Source organism: Dromaius novaehollandiae, chromosome 3, assembly GCF_036370855.1.
Source record: "Dromaius novaehollandiae isolate bDroNov1 chromosome 3, bDroNov1.hap1, whole genome shotgun sequence".
Lineage (NCBI taxonomy): Eukaryota > Metazoa > Chordata > Aves > Casuariiformes > Dromaiidae > Dromaius > Dromaius novaehollandiae.
This window is the reverse complement of record NC_088100.1, coordinates 99636697-99646893: the sequence shown is the minus strand read 5'-3', so window position 1 is coordinate 99646893 and position 10197 is coordinate 99636697. Positions and strand designations below refer to the sequence as shown.

Genomic DNA, 10197 nt, shown 5'->3' with positions numbered 1-10197 from the left:
CCCGGCCGCGCCGCGCCGCGCCATCGCCAGCCTTCACGAGTGGCAACCGGCTTGATTTCAAAATGCGTTTCTAACTCTCGGGGAAGCACCACCGGCCATGGTAGCGTCAGTGTATCTCGTAGTGCGGCCCACCGCAGCTGCTGTTTCCAGCGGTAGCACCCCTGTCCGGCGGGTCGTGCTCCCTGCTCCGCATCGGAGCTCCCCCAACAGCTTTAAACGCGTGCTACACCCGCCGGCTCGCAGCCCAATCCGTGGTGTAGCCTTGCTGCACAGAGCCGCTGCGAGGCAGGCCTCACTGCAGGAGCGATGACATTTCGGGAAGGGGGGACCTAAACCCCTGTCAAGCACATAGCACTAAGCAAGTTCCCCCAAGAAATTATTTCTTTTTTTTCTTCAAAGGGCGGAAAACGGTTTCAACAAATGCTTTGTAAAAATCCAATAAACTTTGTCTGAAAATTGTCCTCAATTTGTTTAGGTTTCTGTTTATAGTATTTCTTCATCCATTATAGCGGCTTTTATCAGCACCCCTAAATTTTCTTTTTCTTCAAATGCAAAATAATTAACAAAAACAAGCCATTTTGGTATACAAGCATTCAATATTTAGCCAGAACGGATTTTTTCAGATTTTAACATCTATATGACATGCCTTTCACAATTCCCGTATCTGACTCCTATCTGCATATAATTTAAGAAAAAAGTACATAATTCGCAAGCAATGGAGATGGTCGTTCCTCAGTCCACGTTATATCTAGCAAAGGAGAAATCTTGCACTTACTCTAAAAGTGGTTATTGTGAAATGCCAGAACAACATAGTAGTCATGTTTCAGTGAAAACTTAAGAAAAATAACATTTTAGCATGGAAAAGAGAGTGAAAAAAACAGAAACATTCCTTGACTTTTACCTACCAGTAACTTTCATAGCAACCCAAAGTGCCTAGAGGCAATGAGAGTCCATTCCCCATTTCTGACATAATAACGGCCAAAGGAATTGCGAAAGGTTTATCCACATCCAAATACATAGAAAATAATTTAATTTTTTTTCTGTTGGCTGGTTGATTTTCCCTCTGTTTTCTCTTCAGCAGTTTCTGGGACACTGACACCACTATTTGGTACTATATATCACAGTGACCTACTTAAAATGCTGGACTATCTCCCATTCCAGGAGGGACTCAGTGATCCCTCATATATATATATATATATATGTATGATTTAGCCCTCCAGCCTAATCGGACAGTACCTCCTCATTCAGGGCAGGCAAAGTCTCCAAAAGGCTAAAGTAAATCTTCAGTTCATCATGCTCAACCCCCATAATCCCCTCCACCTGCTTTTCAGGCCTCCTCAGCCATTCTCTTTCTATGATTTCAACATTCAACTTGATCCTCCTCCTACAGGTTCCCCAATTATTCCCCATTCAGGGCTCCAGCTACATGTATTCCAGCTTATTTTCTGTCTCTCTCCCTCTAGGGATAACCTTCCAGCGACTTCCTGCTTTTCAAAGCAGCTTTCCTTTACTCTCCCCAGCGTTTTTTCTGTTAGAGGGAGCATCACTGCCAGGGAGCTAAGCGAGGCTTGAAGAATCTACACTGAGGAGCAAAGAATTGTCTCAGTAAAGCAAAGAGCAATCTCAAGAAATGAAACAGTAGTATGCAATACCCACACAGTTTAATTGCTCCGATTCCCAAGAGCTCCAAGTCTCCAGTAACCAAAATAATTTATTTAGAACTAGCTCACGTACCTCTGTACAGAAGCGTAACATGTAGCATGGATGTTCCCGCAGCTCCAAATGTATCTGTATCACTGAGCAGCTAACCAGGCATGGGTAATTTAGGCTCAACTCTTTGAAAAGGTAAGTCACACTGTTTTCATAATTTCTGTTCTGCTGGCAAGGAGCAACTGACCCTTGAATTACTGATGTCTTGGCTCCATGGTGCCCTGCTGTGTGCCCTACAGCCAGAGATCTTGCAGTAACCAAAAACCAATCAGATTATTAGGAACTGCGAGGAAGAAAATAAAAACAGAAAACATCATTACATCACTGTATAAATCCACCTGAAACTTGAATGCTGTGTGCAGAATTCATCTCTACACTTTAAAAAGAATAGCCTTTTTATATAGTCCTCTAGTAGAACTGCCGAAAGTAGGAGGCAGGTAAGGAGAATGACCAAAGGCACGGGGTGACTTCTCTGTTAACGGGACTCTTCACTCTCAAAAAAAGACTACTGAGAAGGAATAGGGTAAGAACTTTCTAAATCATTTTTCACTGTCTCTTCTAGGGCAGAAATTAAGGGGCATCAAATGAAACAAGCATTAACAATTCACAGTCAAGAGACCAGACACCAGGCTAGATGGACCCTTGGTCTGATCTAGTACTGCCATTTTTACTGTGAAGTCCAAACATGTTTCTGCAATTCATCAAGAGCTTTTCCAAGCCTGCTGGATTTATGTTCACAGACTCTCCAGATCTGACAAATCAATATCTACCAATGTAAATTCCTCTCAAAAGAAATATTTCAATCAACTCTGTTGGAAATTTTAAGTTTTAACCTTTAATCTTCTTGAACTAATGTCTATATCCAGTAAATTACTGGACTTGTAGAATATTTTATATTTTATTTAACAAAGATATGATCCCAGTATCATTTTAAAACTCTTACAGAAATTGATTATTTAGAGCAATATAGAATTTTACCACTCTGTGGCGCCAAACAATTAAAAAGAGTTTGTGTTTTCAAAGGGAAACCATGAACTTTCTCATAAACTGTATTTTTCCATGTAGAAAAAGCCTTTACTAATAACTGGAATAACTATAGAGTCTTTCATTCAAAGGTCTCAAAACACTGTACAAATACTACAGGCTATTTAGATAAGATTCCATTTTTCCACCACTGAAATACAAGCTACACCCTTCAAAGAGCAACACTATACGACATGTCATGGTAATAACATGAGTGAACAGGAATTATGTTTCTCCCTTCACTTCTTCCACTTAAACAAAACCTATAAAGCTGTCTTTTGTCAAGAAAGATCAAATGGTACTTTTCAATTAATTCTAACAGTAACTGAAGAATATCTTTTCTTTATATCACTATTTTATATTACAACTAGCATAAACAATATTGCAGGATTTTTGTCCCATCGAAAGTCTAAAATATATATATGATCCTTAAAAGAATCCACACAGAAATGATCTTACATAAGATCTTCTGTATGTAAGGTTTTAGAATCACAAGAAGCCTTTTGGAATATATTTTCTAATTGTAGGCATAATACAAGTCTAAAATATCTAAAGGTAAACAGTTCCCATGTTTATCTATGTGAGAGAGAACCAGAAAAAGCTCACCTTGTCATGACAGTGATAACACTGGGATCCAACATGTCAGAATCACATTCTACATACTCATGGAAGTCTCATAAACACAAAAATATTACAATCTAGTGCAGGTTACCTCTGAAACAAAGCTAGTGGAGTTTCCAGGGTCTGCATACTATTGGCTTCCAAAATTTAGATCAGGTGTTTTGAAATGCGGCAATCATAATACTTCAAAACTAGGTATTATCACTTAATAAAAAAGACAGAAACATAAAACTTACTTTCTTCCATTAAAGTCACATTATGAACAATAAAACCATATAAAATACTCATCTTCAGGCAACCTCTATTCTTTGAGAAATGCTAGTATTTCATACAATGCCGTTAAGCTTTAATGGCTCTGTGGTGTGTTTTGTATTTAGCTTGGCTCACTTTTGTAACAATTCAGCTAATAGAGATGGTCATCCCAGGGTATAAATATCTGATGATTTGCTTCTTAAATATAGTGAGTAGCACCAGTATTTTTGGCATTTCTCTGCACACGTTTGCAAGAGTGCATCTCTGATTTATCGTCGCTTGTATGTAACTTCCGTTAGTGACAAGAGCAATGAGAAATGTTCATGAGACTACACTTGCGTGTATGGTGTGTTTTTCTGCCTACCTCATTTCTTTGCCTTATAGATTTGTAACTTTCCCACTGATACTCTAATTACAAAACAAGGCCACATTTCCACCACAGCCTAATGCCTAATTTTGCTCTGTGTTCTAATTGTTCTACTAGTAATTTTATTCCGTTAGGTAACTGAACACAGATTCCAGCCACACCTACATAGGGCAAGTTCAAATAAAATCCTGAATATCACTATTCCTTCTTCCAGAATACTTTTTCATGCCTCTTTACCTATCAAAATTGAGAGGTCTATGACTGCAGAGTATTTTTATTGTCTGAAGCCAAACAAAATGTCAATCCACAAATCAAACAGAAAGAAACATTCATTTAGCAAACAGTCTTTGCTCTCCCTCTTGCGGTCTAAGCACATCACTCACGTAGACTTCAGTTTTCCTTAGCTCAGTGCATTCTGAATTCAAATACTCTCTGCAATGTTGAGCATACATAAAGAGAACATGTCATTATTCAAAGCAAACAATATGAACAAAGTTGTCACTAAATACCAATCTTAAATCATTCTGTATAGAATTCATTTGGAACAGAATGATGATTTTTATTCTTTTAGCTAAATCTTTTAAACTAAAAAAAGTATACCCTCAGTGCATTTGTTTTTAATGTAATTGGAACATTCTATACAGAAAGCACAAAAGATGTTATACTAGGTAGAAGAAAAAAATTCTTACTATACCTGCAAGCATATTTTTAATAAAATTTCAGTAACTAGTATTTAAAAAATACACAAGATACTTAGGAAAGTAGCAGTGTATGAATCAGTTTCAGTGAAGTTGCTTTAATACTTTAACATCACTGCAAGCAAGTGGAAAACTGAAGGCTATAGCGAACTGAATAGGAAAAAATGAAATTGTAGGTATAAACAGGTAGGGAATATTTGAGATTTTAGAATTTCTTTTTCAAACAGGAAAACTGCACTTTTACTGACTCACATCATTGTGAAAGACCAGTTTACACAAAAAGACTGCACAACTACATTAGAAAAAAAGAGAATAATAAATATGGTACAGTGTGGTTTATTTATGCACCAGAAGATTCTGTAAAACATTTTGCCTCTCTAAATCGGAATCTAAATAAAATATATTCCCTACATTCCAGTCCATGTAAATGCATGTATGAGGAAGATTCCTGAATCTGTCAGACAAGCAATATACTACTTTTTCCAGATACTCTTTAAACTTCAAGTAGTATTTAGAAAAAGAGACTTCTGATCACTGATTACCCAAGATGTACTCCTAGTTCTTTTCAGCCAGAGGGGATGAAATGTCTGTTACTAACATGACTCACGAGCACCTACGCCTGCTAGTTTACCCATTTTGTTATTAAAATGCAAAGTGAGCTGTTCCCTGCCAGAGATGGAAGCTCTGTGAGACATGTTCATCCCATGACATCGCAAAAAGTGCCCCAGTGACCACACAGGTCCAACCCTTGACTTCATACATGACAAGTGATCTGCCAAAAAAGGTGAAATTTAAGTAGCACTAAATCCTAATGCTGGAGCTGACAAACCTGAAGACAAGGGCATATTTAACCCAGTCTCCTCTTCGTAAGCGTACACTGAGAAAGACTAATAAAATATCCTATTCACAGAAAAAGCTAAAAAAGCGGGATGAAGGAAACAGCGGGCAGGATGCCGTCCCTTCCCCTCAGAAGAGCCCAGCGGCTCACGGAGACCGCGCCTCAGGCCCAGGCCAAAGCCCTGGCCCGCGCCGCCTCCCCACCGAGCACAAGAGCACGAAGGACGGGCGCAGGACTCCCCCCATCACCCAGCGCCCGCCGCTTTCTTATTGCCCCTCTGGCCCCCTCCGCCCTGCCGCGCCGGCGGCTGCCTGCGGCGAGCCATGTGGGGGGAAAAGCACCCAAGCGGTACCACCCCCCGAGATGGCGGCACGGGACGGGGCGCCGGCCGCCGCCTCGCAAGCCGCGGAGCGCACCCTGCCCGCACCGGCCCGGGCCCCTGCTCCTCTCCCGCCGCCGCGCAGGCCCCGCCCGGGCGGCGCGGCGGGGGCGGCCCCGCTCCTCAGTGGCCGTCGCGGCCGTCGCTCAGGCGCCCGCGCCGCTCGCCGCGGGGATGGGGGGGCGGGCGCCGGGGGCGCGGGCAGCCGCCGGCCCGCAGCGCCCAGAGCCCGGACGGCGCCGAGCGCGGGAGCGCCGCCACCCACGGCCCGGCCAGGTTTGACCGCGCTTCCTTCCCCCCTTCCCCCGCGGCTCTCCCGCTCTCCTCCGTCCCCTCGCGGCCGGGCGGCCCCAGCCCCGCGCCGCTTCCTGGCGGCGGGGCGCGTCACGCGTGCCGTCACGCGCCCGCTCCCTGACGTCACGCGGCGCGTGAGGCTGCGTTCCGTCATGGCGGCATCGCCGGCGGCGGTGCCCACGGGGGTAGCAGGAGACCCACGAGCCACCGAGGTGGCTGCGGCCCGGCCGCCCCTCGCCCAGCCCGTTTTTCCTTTACCACCCCAGAGGGGATGAGAAATACAACTTCCAAACAAAACTCAGTCCAGCTAGTATCTTTCGAAAAACGAATGTTTGTGCTCAACGTGGTATTGCTTTAAACGTCTAAAATTACCATCGCCAGCAAAGGGACGTAAAACGTTCCTCTGCACTTTGGCGTCACTGGCCGGGCACACTGAGCAGGGCAGCACTCGGTGGGCTGTGCCCCTCCGCCACGAAGGCGGCGAGCACGTGGGTTGTCGTCGAGGAGCCACCACCGGGGCAATAACCTTCTCAACAGCTAGGAAGCAGCGGGAAGAAAAACCCTTTGTAAATCAGATTTTGCAGGAAGTGTTAAATATCTTGGGCTGTAGCTTCTCTGAGCCTAGAATCATGCAAAATGAGTCAAAGGGAAAATAAAGTTACCAGTGTTTCTTCATGACTCAGGGCCCTGGCCAGGGACAACCCTGGGAAGGACTTCCTTGCTTCCCAAACAGGACCACTTTATGTCTCATCCGTTTCTTTCTCCCAGGCAACCTTTATGGTTCCAAAATAATTTGAGAGCAGTGAGTTTGGGTGAAAGGGGTAGAAGTAAGGAGCTGGAAATTTGGGAGGTATGGTCCAAATGCCTTTGCACCGTAACATTTTAGGATGGTGCTGTTTGCTCTAGGGAACCCAACAAACACTTGCTTTGCCAACCCATTCCTAGTGAAACAGAAGGATTTATCCAACTTTCCCCAGCGGAAAAAGGACATACAGAACATAGAGTAGAAAATATTTAGTTAAACATTGCATTTTGTTAGAAGCCGAGAAAAATACTGACAATGTGATAAGGAATATGCAAATTTCCTAGCACGCTTCAAAAAACTAGAACAGTGTTCCCTCCTTCCCCCTGAAAAGTATTTTGATAATTTCCAAGACAGCGGCAAAGAATAGGAAATTATTTCAGTCCCATTGGGGAGAATGTGACATTCTGACTTCTTGAAGGCTATGAGGAGGTTTATAAACTTAAAAAATGAAAAAGAAGAGTTTAATCTTTCCAGACTTGTCAAACTTGTCTGAATTAAGTTTTGATGGCATAATTAGAACTTACCACTTTAATGTGTGCTTTTTTAGTTTACTTTTCAAAAGCTTTTATTTAAAAAAAAATCAGGGAAAAAAAGAAGGGTTTTTGGAGTGGGAACTGGAGCAGGAAGAAGGGCAGGACATTGTGTAGGTTAGAGTGCTGATTCAGAGCACTCTATTAAGCCAGAAGAGATGAACTCATTTTTTTCCTCCCTTGAGGAATCAAAGGAGAAACAGGAAGTCATTGATTCAAAGTAAGATCACTCACTCCACAACTGTAAACAGCGTATTATGTGCCTGTAAATATTTCCAGAACCCATTGGCTTTTTGGAAAATATGAAGTAAATTATTATAATCTCTAGCAAACAACCTGCAATAAAAGGAGTTATTTTCAGACTTTCTATCTGCAGTATTTATACAGTGGAATATGAATTAGCTTGGACATTGAGAAACTGCACTTGGCTGAACGCATTGTTCAGTGTCAGAAATCTATCTACTCAACTGTTTTGTCTGTTGAAACACAAACATTTTTAACTCCACCCGGTAGTATTATGCAGCACAGAAAAACAAAAATTCTTTCACTACTTTATCCCTTTGTGTTTTCACTGCCACAAACCCTGGAATATCCTACTGTTAACCAGATGTTGACTGAATTCATGTCTGTCTTATGTGGCTGCAATCAGTCGAAAAGGAAAAATATTATAAAAATTCTTAAATGGACAAAGTCTAATAAGGAAATTGTCATTTCTCATTCCCTAGGAGACCAGAATCCGGACTGTCTGCCCCAATCAATCTGCAGTTGAAACTTCTCCTTCCATTGTAAAGTAGGAGGCCCTGCTGCTTGGAAGTGCCGCTGTACGTGGGGACGCCGCAGGAGGAGAAGGGACCGAGGGCAGGGGACGGGTTAACGGTGAGAAATCTGCTTTCCTGAGAGTCCAGGGAATTTTCTTGGCTGGCTTAAAGCATGGGGAAAATGGTAAAAGATGCTGATCCCCGAGGAGGCTTACAGTCAAAGAAGTGCTTATGTGCCTGAAGCTTAGAATGTGGGTGTTGCAGGATCAGCTTAGGAAACTATTTTAATAGCGTGCTTAAATCCCATTAATGCCACCGGGATTGATTCCTGAGCTCCTGAGTTGGGATTCCTGAATAGGGATGGTTATAAACTCATGCTTAACAGCTTGAGTCACAGCATGCAAGACCAAGAGAAACAGAGAGTTAGGAATGGAGCAGTTACCTACAGTCAAGTGATGATGGTGGAAAACTAAATAAGTTTGGTCAGTTTTTCTTTCCTCAGTGTCCTTCTGACTGTAGGTAAAAGCAAGGAATGACAAGGAAATTAGGGAATGGGAGAGGAAAGAAAAGCTCTGAGATGGCGAGACTTTTTAACCAGCTTAGCCATGATAAACTTGAGAGTAATCTAGGACATTCAGAAGACAGCTGAAAAACATTATTTCGTGTATCAAAAAAAAGTTAAGGATTTTTTTGGAATCCTTCTCACAGCTTTCCTTTCTCTTGCAATGCTCTGTCCTTTCCTTTTTCCCTCGTGGCATCAGAACAGCTTCTTGCCCTGCCGCAGATGCGAGCTGGGGATGCGAGGGAGGGAGATGGGGTTTCTTCCTCTAGCAGTGGGAGGAAGAGGAGCTGGGAGCCACGCTTTTGACTCACGGGGAGGAATGCTTAAAGGATGTCACTTGTTAATCTAGCTCCTCTAACTATGTCAGGAGATACAGTGCACGGGCCCATGCTGTGGATGAGTCTCCTGGGCCAATGTCTCCCATCGCACTGAAACAAGTGACGACTTGCTTTTCTTTGTTGAAGTGTCATTGTCCCAGGATGGAAGTGACACGTGTGCAGCATAACGACATGACTGACACTTTTGTTTGCTGTGGTCTTTCAACTGCCTCCCATGGCATGGTGTTTTTATTTTATTTATTTATTTATTTATTTACTTCTGAGATAAATTGGATGCTTTTGGGGACCTCGAGCTTTATTTTCAAAACCAGATCTGCGTGTTCAAGCCCTTGCAAAGCCAGGGCCTTTGCTCATAAGGAAACTTCTTGGACTGAATGGTTACATGCAGCCACCCAGTTACTCTCTGTTAAGCTGTCTATAAATGCGTTGGACTATAGCAGAGTCCAGTCCTTCTGCTTATATGCAGATGATTTTCCTGTCTTTTCAGGTTGACATAACCCACAATGTAAAACCAGCTCTCATCCTGAACAATTTTTCCAGCTGTGCTTGTCCAGAAGAGCACTGAGCTTAATTCCAGGAAAGCATGACCACTTAAATGGAGATAAAAGCATGAATTTGAACCCCCAAATGTGAACCAAAATGCTCCAAGATCTGCAACAGTTATTATGACAGGATTGTTTTTCCTGCAGGGGCCCATTAGAGGCCCTTTGCTCACCTGCTTTTACAGTTGGTGCTATGAACTCCCCCTTGCCTCTCATTAGGTATATTAAGTTTTCAAGACAATCTAAATAAGCATAAATAAGCACTTTAAAAAATTTTCTGTCAAATGCTAAACTTACATAAAACCAAAACTCATATGTAGTTGACACCTGTATATGGCATTCTCTAGGAAAAGCTCAGTTCTCTACAAGCCTCTTCTGTGCATGAAAGGGCAGTAACTGAAGATTAAAATGTGTGGTGTTTCTCTGCTTATCAAGGAAAACATTTTGCAGCTCTGAAGTGATTTAAATTAGGTTAACGTA

The 10197-nt window shown here is 42.7% G+C and overlaps 1 protein-coding gene across 3 annotated transcripts in view; it reads left to right on the top strand.

Moving 5' to 3' along the window:
- Positions 1-6030: 6030 nt before the first annotated feature.
- Positions 6031-10197, top strand: part of PLEKHH2 (pleckstrin homology, MyTH4 and FERM domain containing H2) — a 58290-nt gene continuing 54123 nt past the window's right edge. For 2 of the 3 annotated variants that reach the window (XM_026123287.2, XM_064509588.1), the window contains exons 1-2: positions 6032-6164; positions 8243-8393. The gene's annotated coding sequence lies outside the window, so the exon portion shown is untranslated. Of the gene's footprint in view, positions 6165-8242; positions 8394-10197 lie in introns of all 3 variants that reach the window. The other variant, XM_064509589.1, reaches the window with a different exon arrangement.